The sequence below is a fragment of the Chrysemys picta genome, chromosome 7 (assembly GCF_011386835.1).
Source record: "Chrysemys picta bellii isolate R12L10 chromosome 7, ASM1138683v2, whole genome shotgun sequence".
Lineage (NCBI taxonomy): Eukaryota > Metazoa > Chordata > Testudines > Emydidae > Chrysemys > Chrysemys picta.
The window spans coordinates 127,090,860-127,106,895 of record NC_088797.1 but is presented as its reverse complement, the minus strand read 5'-3'; positions in this window follow the sequence as shown (position 1 = coordinate 127,106,895).

Sequence of the window (16,036 nt, the reverse complement as noted above, 5' to 3'; positions counted from 1 at the left end):
CTGTTGGGCCGTGACTGCCCCGCCCGTGTGCGGGGGGAGGGTCTGCAGGCCCGTGGGCCAGTGTGGCACAGCCCACAGCAGGCCCAGGCGTGCCAGTGGGAAGGGGCTCCGGTTAGACCATCGGCGCCAGGCTACTGGCCGTAGATCGAAGGGCTCTAGAAACCCGGGCGTGGAGCAGAGGCAAGCGCGGGGGAAGCCGGCGGGCGCGTTCTGCACACGGCACATTGGGAGCAGCTGGGAAGCGCCGTTCGGCAGTGGGTGCCCGTGGACGAGGAGAGCAGGGAGCTGCCCCGGTGCGTTGCTCTCCAAGCCTTGAGGAGGAAGAGGAATTTCACAGGCACCTTCCTAGCGTCTGCGGAGGCTCGGCTCTTCTCCCAGGCCCCACCTGGCTGGCAGGAGCGTCCCAATTCGCCCAGGACGCTGGGCCTGCCCGGCCACTGGCCTTTCACCTCGGGGACCTGCTGGCCTCAGCATGCCTGGTTTGCATTAGTTAACCCCTCCCCACGGACGTTAGGAACATTTGGAAAGGTCTGAGTTTCCAGGTGGTTGGAAGGGACGGGCGACCGTAGCCCCTAGCGCCCCTGCCCGCTGGGCCCTGGCTCGTTAGCGCTCACACAGCCAGCCAGCTCCGTCTCCGCACGCCCAGGCTGCGGCTCGGACCGGCTCTGGGTCCGGGAGCAGCTGCAGCGCTGGGGATGGGCCAAGGAGCCGGGCCGAGCTGTTGGCACCCAAAGCGGGATGAACGGGGCGCGTGTCCTTGCTGCCCCGGGCCAGCCTGCCATGGACTCTCCTTGCTCCGAGCTAGCCCCCGAGGCAGGCCCGTCGCGGGGGCCTGGGCCCCCTGCTCCTGCCACGCGGGGGCAGCTTGAAGGCGAGATTTATGGCTCACGCTTGGCACCAGCGAGCCGCTCTCCATCTGCGCGTCGGCACTAATGCCTCGCTGTTTATTCCAACTTCCTCTCCTCTGGGCCCTGTTGTCTCTCTCCGCGCCGGCTTGTGCAGTAACATCGTGCTCTGTTTGTACTGCCCTGGGGGGCCAGCAGGCGGGCAGCCCAGACACAGGGTGTGTGTGTGTGTGTGTGTGTGTCACAGTCAGTCCCTGTGTGTGCATGTCACAATCTGTCCATGTGTGTGTGGCACAGCCAGTCCCCAGATGTGCATGAGGGGTGTGTGTGTGTGCCACAATCCGTCGGTGTGTGTGTGTGTGTGTGTCAGCCAGTCCCTGTGTTTGCATGTCACAATCTGTCCCTGTGTATGTGGAACAGCCTGTGTGTGTGTGTCACAGTCAGTCCCTGGGTGTGCATGATGTGTAGGTGTGTGTGTCTGTGTGTGTCACAGCCAGCCCCTGTGGGGGTGTCTCCCTCTGTTTCTCTCTCACCTCCAGTCCCTAGGCAGACACCCAGAGATGGGTGTGCTCCAGGATGCTTGTACCAACATGACGAGGTTGTGTTGTCCCTGCCAACAGCCCATCTCCTACGTAAAGGGACACGGTCGCCTTAACCCTCCCCTGGCTGGCTAAAGCCTTTTACCTGTCCAGTCACTTGCACCGCGCTGAGATGATTCACACTGAAAAGTTAGGTGGTGAAACCATCGTCTCGAGTTGGATCCCAGCCCACGTCTGCTTCCCCTGCAGCATCTGGGGGTGTGCAGGAGCTGGCTGTAGGGCGAGGGGGTTGGACAGGAGCCGGCTGGGGCAGCGGCTCTGTCTCCCGATACAGGGCAGCACCCCGCTCAGGTTGCACTGTTGTGTCAGTGATGGGCGTTTCCGTGCCTGGCTGCCGGATTTGAACCCAGGACTTTCCAGCCCTAAAGACAAGGGCTGCCCTTGGCCTGCCATGCTGTGTCTGCCTCCCCGGGGCCTTCGGCAGGGGTGCTGTGTCTGGGTCCCGTCCAAGGAGTGGGCTGGCACCTGCCCCCTCCGTCTCCTTCCCGCCCGTCCGCGGCCGCTGGAACGCAGGCCCCTGCTGCTGTCCGACCCCAGCGCTCTGCTCGCGCTGTCCCTCCAGGGCTAATTGAATCAAGTGCCTGGAAATTGAATCCAATTGAATAGATTAAATGAGCCGGGTGCGTCGCTGCCGAGCTCGGTGCCTCGGGCCCATGGCGCTCTCAGGAGCCCGGCGCAGCACGGGGACGGCGAGAGGCAGGCCGGGGGTGGGGGGGAGGGATAAGCCCGCACTTCTCCACCTCTGGTCACAGTCGGCTGGATGCAGCTGTGCCCAAGATCCCCATGCGCCCCCCCGTGCTGTGGAGCGAGCGTGGACTCACTCCAGCTCCAGGGGGGTTTCTCATCACTGCGCTTAACCCACCGCCCCGAATTCTGCCATTGGCCTCGTGCTGTCTACACCAGGGCTGGGTCGGCACGGCTCCGTCGCTCGGGGGGGGAGGGGAGGGGTGTTGTCACGCCCCTGAGCAATGTAGCCGTGCCCTCGTGCGTTCCCTGTGTAGCCCGGCCCCGGTCACGCCCAGGCCGTGCTGCTCCCCTGGCACGGCCGAAGCACCCTCTGTCTGGCTCTGCGCAGCGATTCGTAGCTAATGAGCCAAGCTGTCCCACCCCAGAGCTGCTGCCCGGCCAAGCCGTTTCCCCGTCTCTCTGCTCTGGGCTATGGCGGTGAAGGCGCGTGGGAGCTGCACGTAATGAGCCGTGCCCGGGCTGCTCACGCTCGGTTAACTTCCGCTGCATCGGCTCCGAGCAAGGCGGCTTCGTGCCCAGACCCCCAGCTGGCGTGACTGGGCCGTAGCGCCATTGGAGTCAATGGGGCAGACCCCCAGCTGGCGTGACTGGGCCGTAGCGCCAGTGGAGTCAATGGGGCAGACCCCCAGCTGGCGTGAATGGGCCGTAGCGCCATTGGAGTCAATGGGGCCAGACCCCCAGCTGGCGTGAATGGGCCGTAGCGCCATTGGAGTCAATGGGGTAGACCCCCAGCTGGCGTGAATGGGCCGTAGCTCCATTGGAGTCAATGGGGCAGACCCCCAGCTGGCGTGAATGGGCCATAGCTCCATTGGAGTCAATGGGGCAGACCCCCAGCTGGCGTGAATGGGCCATAGCTCCAGTGGAGTCAATGGGGCCAGACTCCCAGCTGGCGTGAATGGGCCGTAGCGCCATTGGAGTCAATGGGGCAGACCCCCAGCTGGCGTGAATGGGCCGTAGCGCCATTGGAGTCAATGGGGCAGACCCCCAGCTGGCGTGAATGGGCCGTAGCGCCATTGGAGTCAATGGGGCAGACCCCCAGCTGGCGTGAATGGGCCGTAGCGCCATTGGAGTCAATGGGGCAGACCCCCAGCTGGCGTGAATGGGCCGTAGCTCCATTGGAGTCAATGGGGCCAGACCCCCAGCTGGCGTGAATGGGCCGTAGCGCCATTGGAGTCAATGGGGCAGACCCCCAGCTGGCGTGAATGGGCCGTAGCTCCATTGGAGTCAATGGGGCCAGACCCCCAGTTGGCGTGAATGGGCCGTAGCGCCATTGGAGTCAATGGGGCCAGACCCCCAGCTGGCGTGAATGGGCCGTAGCTCCATTGGAGTCAATGGGGCCAGACCCCCAGCTGGCGTGAATGGGCCGTAGCGCCATTGGAGTCAATGGGGCAGACCCCCAGCTGGCGTGAATGGGCCGTAGCGCCATTGGAGTCAATGGGGTAGACCCCCAGCTGGCGTGAATGGGCCGTAGCTCCATTGGAGTCAATGGGGCAGACCCCCAGCTGGTGTGAATGGGCCGTAGCGCCAATGGAGTCAATGGGGCAGACCCCAGCTGGCGTGAATGGGCCATAGCGCCATTGGAGTCAATGGGGCCAGACCCCCAGCTGGCGTGAATGGGCCGTAACGCCAATGGAGTCAATGGGGCCAGACCCCCAGCTGGCGTGAATGGGCCGTAGCGCCATTGGAGTCAATGGGGCAGACCCCCAGCTGGCGTGAATGGGCCGTAGCGCCATTGGAGTCAATGGGGCAGACCCCCAGCTGGCGTGAATGGGCCGTAGCACCAATGGAGTCAATGGGGCAGACCCCAGCTGGTGTGAATGGGCCGTAGCACCATTGGAGTCAATGGGGTAGACCCCCAGCTGGCGTGAATGGGCCGTAACGCCATTGGAGTCAATGGGGCAGACCCCCAGCTGGTGTGACTGGGCCGTAGCGCCATTGGAGTCAATGGGGCAGACCCCCAGCTGGCGTGAATGGGCCGTAGCACCATTGGAGTCAATGGGGCAGACCCCCAGCTGGCGTGAATGGGCCGTAGCACCATTGGAGTCAATGGGGCAGACCCCCAGCTGGCGTGAATGGGCCGTAGCGCCATTGGAGTCAATGGGGCCAGACCCCTAGCTGGCGTGAATGGGCCGTAACGCCATTGGAGTCAATGGGGCCAGACCCCCAGCTGGCGTGAATGGGCCGTAGCTCCGGTGGGTTGAAAATGGAGCTGTTTTGTTTGGCAGTGGTAGATCGGGCCCGTATCCCAGCAGGCTGCAGGGATCTGGCTTGCAGGGCCCCATTGGCTGTGGGTGTCTGGCTCCCAAAGGCCGAGCCCCGCTGGCTGGGGGGAGCCTGGGCTGAGCCTGGGGGGAGGCGTGGGGCGGTCAGTCGTTACTGCCCGTGCACATGGGCTCGGGGAGCTGGTGGGGAGGGGTCCTGGGATCCTCATCAGAAGCACACGACATGTGCAAGACACCACGGATCTGCCCTGAGCCCCAGACGCTTGGGAATGGAGGCTGAGTCCAGGTCTGACAGTTAGAGGCGTCCATTTGGTGCCCATCCCCATTGTATCTGGGCATAGGGTGACCAGACAGCAACTGTGCAAAAACAGGACAGGGGGTGGGGGGTAATAGGCGTCTATATAAGAAAAAGTCCCCAAAAACAGGCCTGTCCCTTTAAAAACGGGACATCTGGTCGCCCTATCTGGTGACCGCCTTCCACAGACCGGGCGCCTTGCACAGACCAGCCGCCCCCGCTGTTGCAGATCTGTCCATCGGGTGTAACGAGGGAGGGAAAGGAGGAGGCGTCTGGCCCCGGTTCCCTGCAGGGTTCTGAGCCTTGCCGTAGGCCCAGGCAGGGAGCAGGGGGGCTGGTTAATTCCCGGTGATCTGCCCGCAGGTGCAAACAGCCTGAGCCATCAGGCTGTGACAGGGCTGGGACTGATGGAACTACCCATGAGCTCTGCGCAAGGGCTCAAAAATCACAAGCCGGACCCTGAAGATCTTGAGATTGGTTTAAAAATCTGGAGCTGATCCCAAAAGGACAAATGTCGGTTCCTGTTCTTTGCCCGCTGGTGCCTGACCAGGGCTGCCCGTCCAAACCATTCGCCAGCCAGCACGGCCGGAAACTTGCTTGTTGGGTTTTTTCCAATGAAAGCCAAGATTCTTGCTCACGTGACTCCAGGGGCTGGGGCTTCATGAGACACAGCAGAGCTCTGAGTCTGGGAGACACTCTGTCCTCCCCGCACCCGTCACCCTGGCAAGGCGGGTCATGGGTCACTCCCCAGCCTCCATTGAGGTCGATCGCCCCCCATGTGGGTTAGCTTCATGCACAGGGCCCCCCAGCCACTCCCTGCATCTTGTCAGGGCTGCAGAGCCCAGCAGAGCTGCCTGTCTAGGAGCCGTTGTCTCCAGCCCGTGGGGGCGAGGGGCTGCTTCTCCTGAGGGTGAAATGTTTGAGAACCACAAGGCAGGATCGTTCAGGGGAGTTGATCCCAGGTACGTGGGTATCATGTCTGTGTGACTATGACGTGTGTGTGTGTGTGTGAGAGAGAGAGAGAGAGAGAGAGAGAGAGAGAGAGAGAGACGTGTCTATAGAGCTCAGATGCCGATCTCAGTTCGGACGGGGTCAGTGCACAGTGGCTGATGCCAGGGGAGTTACCCCAGATTTCCCGGGGAGCGAAGCTGAGCTCAGTTACCCCAGTAAACGGAAGGGGCTTTCAGGATTGTTTCTATGGGCCCCATTTGTGTGCACACGCACCCTACATCCAGAAGTGCATCATCACGGCAGCTTCCAGAGATAGGGCAGTGGGAGTCTCTGTGACGGAATGGGAATGGTCTTAATGTTTTCTCTGAATACCTGTAGTGTGTGTGCCTCAGTTTCCCCTGTGGGTTACTCAAGCAAGTATCTAGGTGGTGTGACCGTTGCAGAGACCCCTAGAGGGCAGGTGTGACTGCTGATTGGCTGCCTGGCAACAGAGACCAGCCGACACTCTGTCTCCTGGCAACTGATGGCCAGAGCTTGTCCCCTGCAAGGAGCCAACCTAAGGTGCTGGAGAACAAAGAGACCAGGTGGCCCTTTTGCCTGGGAAAGAGACAAAGGACGGAGGAGGGGCAACAGGAGTGTCTGAGGCTGGGCTGCTGGGAGCGAGTCAGGCTCCTGGTTTGGGACTCCGGGGGGATCCCCCCAGATGGACTTTTGTGAATGTCCCGATTTCTGTGCTGTGTTCTACGCTGTGCTCCCGAGCGATGACTAATAACCCGTCTGTGTCCCACGCTGGCCGAGAGTCACTGCTGGCTGCGGAGTGGGGGGCAGGGCCCATGAGGGGCCCATGAGGCTTCCCCGGGTGTCCGATCCAGGGGCACTCGCTCCAGGGGGCTCCCGGGGTGGGGTGAACAGGGGGCTGAATGCTCCGAGGTCAGACCCAGGAAGCAGTGATGCCCCGGAAGTGTCTTGCCCTGGGGAGCGTGTGCCCTGAGGGGAGCCGCCCTGCACCGGAGCCCTGCCTGACTTCATTCGGGGCAGTGCCCGCGCACTCTGGGACAGCCTCTCTTTCCAGCGGGGCCCGGAGGGGCTAAGTGACGTCCCCAGGGTCACGCCGGCAGGCCGTGGCTGAGCTGAGAACTGTGTCCACGTCTCCTGAGTCCCAGCTCGGGGCCCGCCCCGCAGGCCCCTCTCTCCTCCTCTCCGTTCCGAGTCTCCCCGCGTATCTCAGCACAGGCAGAGCGTGGACTGAAGCAGGAGTAACGGCTTGTTTGGAGGATCGTTGCTGACGAGCCCCGGGTTCGAAACGCTGCTCACAGGAGATAGAGTGCCGGGGATCTGTCTGGGAAATGTACCAACTACGGGACCCTGCGCTCTGCTTTTCCAGTAGAGTGACTCAGTATTTAAAGACGCAATCAGCCCGCAATGGGGCTGGGAACAGAGATCCATGGCTTGTGTCCCGGAGTCCCCGGGCGATGCTCTGGAACTGCTCCCCACAAAGCCAGTCAGGACTCTGGGGAGCCTCCTCTCCCTTGGAGCAGACTGTCTTCAGGGCAAGAAGCTCACACGGCTTCACCTCCTGGGTCTCCCCTGGGAGCATTCAGCATATGCCCCTCCGTGCGCTTCCCACAGCGAGTCCGCCCAGGCGGGGTCCTGGGGAAGCCAGAGGGTCCTGCACCCCCACTTCGCAGTCAGACGTGACTCTCAGCCAGCCAGTAAAACAGAGGTTTATTAGATGACAGGAACATGGTCTAACACAGAGCTTGTAGGTACAGCGGTGAACGGGACCCCTTGGCCAGATCCATTATGGGGTTCAGAGAGCCAGACACCCCTGTCTGCCCTCACTCCTAGTCCCCAGCCAGCTCCAAACTGAAACCCCCTCCAGCCCCTCCTTCTCCCGGCTTTCTCTCTTTCCCAGGCCAGGAGGTCACCGGATCCCTTTGTTCACCTTTAGCTATTTCCTTGCAGGGGGGGAAGGGGCCCTGGCCATTTGTTGCCAGGGAGACAGAGTGTGGGTGATTTATGCACACTGGCCTATATTCCAACACCTAGAGACTTAAGAAATGCATTGGGGAAACTGAGGCACACACAGTATTCAGAGGAAACATTAAGAACAGTCCCACTTCGTCACAGGTTGCATTTACCCAACCGAGTGTTCAACTGGGGCTGTCTCTCCCCCTAAGACCTGAGTTTGTGGCAGGAGAGCGGGGGTTTCTGGCTGTATCTGTCTGACCCTGGGGCAGTCGGGGGCTGGGTTGGCCTCTGCAGTAAATCGCTCTTGTCCTTTAAGTACTGCCCTTGCTGCCGCAGAAGGGAGGAGCGCGGGTTTCACACTGAATTTTCTCATCCTTTTCTTTGAGCCCGGGATTTTCGGGGTCACTTCATTAGGCCGGAGCAGAGGCTGCTTGCTTGAGACAGGGCGAGGTAGCATGGGGCCAGGAAGCGTGGCGGGCTCTGGGATGCCAGGGGGATGGAATTGGCACTGTCTGCATGACCCTGTGTGGCCACCAGCTGCCACCAGTGCCCCTGGGTGGGGAGGGATGGGGCAGTAACGTGGCCCGGCCCTGCAGGGAGCGTCCAGCGTGGTTACGGTTCTGGGGACACAAGCTGCCCCGTGCCCAGGGCGTGCCGGCCCCCGGGCTGCGGTTTGTGACCTATCCCTCGGTCGCTGCGTGGCACTGCCCCCTGCTGGAGACTTGCCCTGTTCCGCTGCACAGCCCGGGGCTCCCAGACCCCCACCCCCAGGGGACAGGCAGGGGAGGGCACGTCACTGAGCCCCCAACAGCCCCCAGCCGCCATGGGACACACGGTGGGGCTGGAGATGGGTGCTGGGGACCGTTCTCCCATGGCAGCCTCCAGTCCCCCGCTCACCCTCGGGCACGATTTCCCACCCTCCCACGCTGCAATGACCGGCCCGGCGGCCTCTCCCAGCAGCCACACAAACCCTCTGCAATCTCCCGCCCATCCTCCTCGAAACTCCTGTGCGCTGCTCCTGGCAGTCCTGCCTCCCTCGCCAACCCTCTTAGCCCAGCCCTGACGGGCAGGCTGGCCCCCGGCTCCCTCCCCAGCCCATGTGCCACAGGGACGCCCAGCCAGGCCCCCCCGGGAATGCTGATTGCATTTCCTGCGGCCCCCGGGCTTGACCGTTGCAACGGTCCTGGGATAATTGCTCTAGCCAAGGTCTGGGGACCTTAATTCCAGGCCCAGCTGGGACCGGGCGCAGCAAATTGATTTTCAATCCTTCTCATCTGTCGCCAGGAAGAAATCTTGGCAACGGACTCTGGCTGAAAGAGAAGCAGGAACCCCTCGCCTCTGAGAGCCCCTGCTTCATCCCCCGCAACTCGCCTGCCCCCGCCTGCCCACCAGCCTCCCTTGGGTCAGTAGGGGGCGCTCTCCGTGAGCCAGCGCTGAGCCAATGCTGCTGTGTGGTGCTAGAGGTTGTGGGGTCCCTTCGTTCGGCCAAGCCGCAACCCCGAGACCCTGACTGCTTGGGCTCATGAAAGGCGACGTGGTGTTTTTATCTCCATCCAGCCGTCTTCTTGTAACTGAGACTCAGAACTGAGGCAGGAGGTAGATTCCCGCTTACATTTCCAGCCCCTAAATCCCCCAGGCCTGGCGGTTGTTGGGTACTATCGCTGGGTGCTGCCATGCCCCCCCGCCCCAAAGGCTGCTGCCTTTCGGTGCTGGGGAGAAGCCGTCCCTGTGCAGAGGGTGACGGGTGTGAGACGGGTGAGTCAGGATTGGAACGGCCAGTGTCCCCCGGGCTAAAGGAATGCGTCGCATCTTGGGGTGCACAGAGGTGACCTGCACAGGGGAGCGTCGAGCGAATAGCTCGGTCCCGCTGGGAGACAGAAAGGAGGCCGGTAAGATTTCATTACAAACAATGGGCGTGTTGATTCCATTCGAGATTTAGGTCTTGTCAACACTACTTTTCCTGGCAGACTCGATGGCTGTCATATTAACACACACAGCGGCATGTGCTTTAAGTTAGGGCTGCTACTCAACCTTGAAATTAAAACGTCTGTGATCCACGGGACACTATGGTTAAAAAGGCCTTGGCTTTACAAGGACAGGCGTGAACAGTTAGCAGGCCCGGGGGCCAGTTAACACATATCCCTTTAGTGTTGGGCTTCTAGGAATGGTGCAATGGATTGGACACTTCATCACGCCTTTCCCTCCCCCACTGTGCTCATGTCCCCAGTTAGAAATGCTTCCTTTGTGGAACAGTTCCTGGTATAACTCATTTTAAATAAATCTAGTTTGTTACAATTGCTATGTAAAACATTACGTTAATGGCTTGTTTTAGGATGTTACTCACTGGAGTAACCTTAACTATAAGTTCACCAAGTGATTTTTTGGGCTGGGAATTTCCTTTTCCTTTGAAAGAAAGATGATTAGCAGCAGAAATTGGGGATCCAGCAGGACTCTCGATGGCTGCAAGGCCCCGTCAGCCTTCCTGCTTTGGAGAGTCCTAGTTCGGGGCAAAGAAGTCTTGGGGGGTTTTGGCCACACTACATCTGGGCAAAATTTTTCAGCCAAATAGGTTTCTTCACCCCAAAATGCAGATTCTGGTTGAATGAAACATTCGCAAATTCAGGTCGAATTCAGCAAATAGTTTTGGCCCCAAAAAAACAAAGAAAAATTCAGAACTCGCAAACCAATCTGCCTTTTTGTCCTGGGCAGACTTTTCATGTCAGAATGTGCCTACGTTTAATTTACAATTTTTTTAAAAGCCTCCAAAATGGAAATATACAGTTGAACGGTTTTTGTTTCAGATCTATGACTGCTTCAGCCAATCCAAAATGAGTTTTGTTTTTAAATTTGTTTTTATTTGGTTCAACCGCCAAACCGAAAAATTGATTCTTTGCACAGCCCTAGGCCACGCGCCCGTCCCGCAGCCCCAGTCGTTGGGGTATTTCTGAGCTGGGGCGCTGAGATACACTGCATGGGAAACGGGGTCACCGCACGCCCAACCTGACTGCAGCTTGGGACGTCAGGAGCAGCAGATGGGGAGGGAGCAGTGGACCGGGACCGTGGCACTTGCGCCACCATTTGTTTAAACCGTTCTATGCGTAAGAGCCTGCGTATAGTGAAGTCTTGTTCGCCTATAACTAGGGCCCTACCAAATTCACAGTCCATTTTGGTGAACTTCACAGTTGTAGGATTTTTAAAATAGTAAATTTCATTATATCATTTATTTAAATCTGAAATGTCATGGCATTGTAATTGTAGGGATCCTGACCCAAAAAGGAATTGTGTATGTGTGTGTGGGGGGGGGAGAGGGGATCGCAAGGTTATTGTAGGTGAGTTTGCGGTATTGCCACCCTGACTTCTGCGCTGATGCTGACGTTGGCGCTGTCTTCGGAGCTGGTTGGCTGGAGAGCTGTGGCCGCTGGCCGGGAGCCCAGCTCTGAAGACAGGACAGAAGTAAGGGTGGCAATACCGTAATGCCCCTAAAATAACCTTGCAACCCAACTCCCTTTTGGGTCAGGCCCCCAATTTGAGAAATGCCGGTCTCCCCCGTGAAATCTGAATAGTATAGGGTAAAAACACACCAAAGACCAGATTTCACAGGGGAAGACCAGATTTCATGGTCCAAGATGCGTTTTTCATGGCCATGAATTTGGTAGGGCCCTACCTATAATGTGGTGGGCTGTTGTTTTCAGCCCATAAAGACACCTGTTCGTAACACTGTGTGTGACTGAAACCCTCCAGCAAAGCTGCGACTTGTCGAAGGGGCTCGCTCCGTCCCGGCTGCCGTGCCCCAGGCTGCGCTGCAAAGGGACCCATGTCTCCCCGGTGCGCTCTGCCGGCTGTCCCGGGTCCGGCCTGTGCGCGCGTGCGAGTGCTGGAGCTGCTTGGCAAACATGTCATGACATTCTTTTAAAAAACATATTTCTTGTTTTCTCTTTAAATGGGAAAGTTTGAAAACCGGTCGGTTCCCTGTGGTGGCCGCTCTGGCTACCAGCACCTGCACCGAGTCCCAGACCCTTCCCGATGGCTGCGTGCACTGTGCAGATGGCTGGGACTGAACCCCCGGGAGTCATAGACTCATAAGACTGGAAGGGACCTCGAGCTGTCATCTAGTCCAGTCCCCTGCACTCATGGTAGGACTACGGAATAACTGGCCCATCCCTGACAGGTGAGTGTCCGACCTGCTCTTAAACACCTCCAGCGACCGAGATTCCACAACCTCCCTGGGCAATTTATCCCAGTGCTTCACCACCTGACAGGATGTTTTTCCTAATGTCCAACGTAAACCTCCCTTGCTGCAGTTTAAGCCCATTGCTTCTTGTCCTGTCCTCAGAGGTTAATGAGAACAATTTACCTCCTTGTAACAACCTTTGTTTTCTAGATCTTTAATCATGTTTGTTGCTCTTCTCTGGACTTTCTCCAATTTGTTCACATCCTTCCTGAAATGTGGCACCCAGACCTGGACGCAATACGCCAGCCGAGGCCATAGCAGCGCGGGGTAGAGCAGAAGAATGACTTCTCGTGTCTTGCTTACAACACTCCTGCTAATACAGCCCAGAATGATGTTCGCTTTTTTTGCAACAGTGTTACACTGTTGACTCATATTTAGCTTGTGATCCACTGTGACCCCCAGATCCCTTTCCGCAGTTCTCCTTCCTAGGCAGTCATTTCCCATTTTGTATGTGTGCAACGGATTCTTCCTTCCTAAGTGGAGCACTTTGCATTTGTTCTTATTGAATTTCATCCTATTTACTTGAGAGCATTTCTCCAGTTTGTCCAGATCAGTTTGAATGTTAATCCTGCCCTCCAAAGCACTTGCAACCCCTCCCAGCTTGGTATCGGCCGCAAACGTTATAAGTGTACCCTCTATGCCTGTGATGAACTGGGACTGTTCTTACTGTGGTCTTTGAATGCTGAGTGGGGAGGTTGGCTAGGACGGTCTGCATTGGGGGATGGGAGACTGACCGATGGAGAATACCTGAGCATGTAACATGAGAACCCAGGAAGGGGTTAGAGGCCAGGTGACACCTTGGCCCGGGAAACTGAACAAAGGCTGTGGGAGGGGTCGCTGAGGGAGAGTTTCAGGAGCTGGCTGGGGAGATGGCTGGGAGGCAGACGGGGCTCTGACCTCCCAAGGGGGCTGTGGGGCGTCAGGGGGTTTGGAAAGCGCCTGGCACCTGGCGCAATCTCCGATCGGCGGAGCTGGAGCTGGGCGCTCCCTGGTCATTTAGAAATGGACGAGTGACTCATTGCACGTGACGCTTGCTGCTGACCCCAGTAGGGGGACAGGGCCATGCCAGGGACAGCTGAGCAAACGCGCTCTGCAGGGGGGCCCTCGCTTACCTTTCCAGCACTAGACTAAGGCGCAGAACCTCTAGACAGCCCCAGCTCCTGTGCCGGGTGAATTGGCACATTCTCCGCTTGCCCTTTGTTTTTTTAAGTACATTGTGGGTCGTGGTGGAAAATCAGCTGCACACGAGCTCCCTGGGTGATGCTGGGGCCAAAACTGCTCATGGGATCCTTGGAGGCACACATGGGAATCTTGAGTAGCAGCAGAGAGGTTATCTGAGCTCTGGATTTGGCGGTGATGCGACCGCTGCTGGGATCCTGTGTCCGGTGCTGGTGCCCACAAGTCCAGACGGCTGGTGATGAATTGGAGGGGTCAGAGAAGAGCCGTGAGAATGACTCAAGGGTTAGAAAACCCGCCTTGTGGCGATAGACGCAAGGAGCTCAAGCTATTTAGCTGAACACAGAGCAGGTTAAGGGGTGACTGCTCACAGTCTGTAAGTACCGACAACAGAAAACTATTTGATGGGGCTCTGCAGGCTAGCGGGAAAAGGGCTAACGTGGTCCAATGGCTCTGAACTGAAGCTAGACTCACCCTGGCGGATGGGAAAGAAGGCGCAGATGTTTAACAGTAAGGGCGATTAACCAGTAGCAGCATGTACCCAGGGTGGCGGTGGATTCTCCTTCACTGGCAATTTTTAAATCGAAATGGGATGTTCTTCTCAAAGCTCAGGAGTGAATGAATGAGGAATGAATGAATGAATTCAGGGCTGTCCTCTGCCTGCGTTAGCCAGGAGTCAGAGCAGAGGATCACAGCGATCCCGTCTGGCCTCAGCATCTATCAGTCCAGCCCTTGTGGTTGCAAAGAAACCCCTTCCACATGTGATCCAAGAGCACCAGCCCCAAGATCTGTCTGAATTTCCAGAGAGCCTGGAGCTATGCCTGGGTTGGGGGGAGCTGCCCCATGACTCTCAGTGGGGTGTTCATTTCAAGACTCACTGCTCTGGGGGAGCCACCGGCCCTGCCCCAGCAGGGGTCTCTGGGGGGCCGATTTTCTTGCATCTTCCTGGTGCAGGAGACTGTCAGAAACGGGTCCTGGGCCAGACAGACCAGGGTCTGAGCCAGTCTGACAATTCACAGGCAGGCGCTGCTGCTCCCCCTTGCACTCCTGCCACTGCACCCAGGGGGAGCTGGGAGCCTGTAGTGAGGTGATCTGGCCCTCCCCAGACACAGAGGAAGAGGGTGGCTCCACCCCCTCGTGAGTAGAGCCCAGCCCCCTAGCTCCGCCCCCCAGAAGCCATGGGGCAGGGCTAAGAGTATAAAGACGGGACCCGGAAGCTCAATGGGCACCAGCCACTGGAGGGGACAGACGCTTCCCCTGAGCTCTCGCACTGGGAGACGGCAGCAGGCCCGCAGAGTGCAGACGACTGGCCCAGGCCACCCGGACCCTGGACTGACCCGGCCCCACAGCAGACAGACGACTGGCCTGGCCTGTTGTCTGGCCCAACCCCGGCAGAGCTTCTGCTAGCAACTGAGGGCCCCACCTTCCACCCCCGCGGAGTGCCTTACCTCACCAGAGCACCCATGGGGAAAAATTGTGGGTGCCCTGCACCCCCCGGTAGCTCCCCGCCCCCCCGCCCCAGCTCATCTCCACTCCGCCTCCACCTCCTCCCCTGAGCGCGCCGCGTCCCCGCGTCTCCTCCCAGCGCTTGCTGCTGCAGAACAGCTGTTTTGCGGCGTAACCAGCTGTGGGAGGGAGCGGGGAGGAGCGGGAACGCGGCACGCTCAGGGGAGGAGGCGGGGCCAGGGCGGGGATTTGGGGAAGGAGTCCAATAGGAGCAGGGAGGGGGCGGAGTTGGAGCAAGGACTTTGGGGAAGGGGTTGGAATGGGGGCGGGGGCGGGGCAGGGGTGGAGTTGGGGCCGGGGAAGTCGAGCACCCACCGGCGCCAGGAGAAGTTGACGCCTATGGCTGATGCGGTGGCAGACCCTTCCGCCGCCCTTGGGGCCCTGGGCCGGGGCGCAGCGGAGTGGGAGGGCCTGCGTCCCCCTGGGGGGCAGTCTCCCCCTCCCTCAGGCTAGCTGAAGGAAAGCCTGAGGTAACTGACTCTGGATACAGGCCCAAGAGAGCCTGTTTCCCGCCCAGCTCTGAACCAGAGCCTGGCCTGATGGACTCTTTGCAGCGCCCCCGGCTCGCACCAAAGGAGTGCGGCTTGCCCTGAGCGAGGGGCTGGACGACGGGCTCTAGACTGCCGGCTCTCCCGGAAAGGGGGAGGCAGCCGGGGGGCCGTGCCCTAACGAGGACGCTGCGGTCCGGGAGCGACACGGGCCCCCACCGAGAGAGGAAACAGCAGAGCAGACAACGGGTGAGACACCACCAGTAGAGGGCGCTCCAGAGCCAGACAGAGCTAATTCCCGGCGCTCCCAGCAGGAGGCGCCGCGGTGGTGAGCACAACCTGTTACAGAGCCCCTTGCCCCCCCGCATGGGAGGGGGTGGGGCCATAGTGTGGGGCTCTGGGGGGCCTGCCTGACAGCCGCTCTCCTACTGACCGAAACGTTTCCACGATGGAAACATCCGACGGCTTTACCTGCTCTGTCGGGGGAGTCCCGAATCTCAGCCTGACCCCCTGACCCCAGGCCCCAGCGCTGTACCTGTCTGCCCTGGGAAAGAGAGCTGGGCGTACGGGCGTGGCAAAAATGGAGAAACGTGAGTGCAAACTGCCCAAAGCCAGGCACGGCACAGGGTATTAACGCCCCCCCCAAGCTCTGCCGGTGCCCCCCATAGAATCATAGAAGATCAGGGTTGGAAGGGACCTCAGGAGGTATCTAGTCCAACCCCCTGCTCAAAGCAGGACCAATCCCCAACTAAATCATCCCAGCCAGGGCTTTGTCAAGCTGGGCCTTAAAAACCTCCAAGGAAGGAGATTCCACCACCTCCCTAGGTAACACATTCCAGTGTTTCACCACCCTCCTCGTGAAATAGTGTTTCCTAATATCCAACCTAGACCTCCCCCACTGCAACTTGAGACCCTTGCTCCTTGTTCTGTCATCTGCCACCACTGAGAACAGTCTAGATCCATCCTTTTTGGAACCCCCCTTCAGGTAGTTGAAAGCAGCTATCA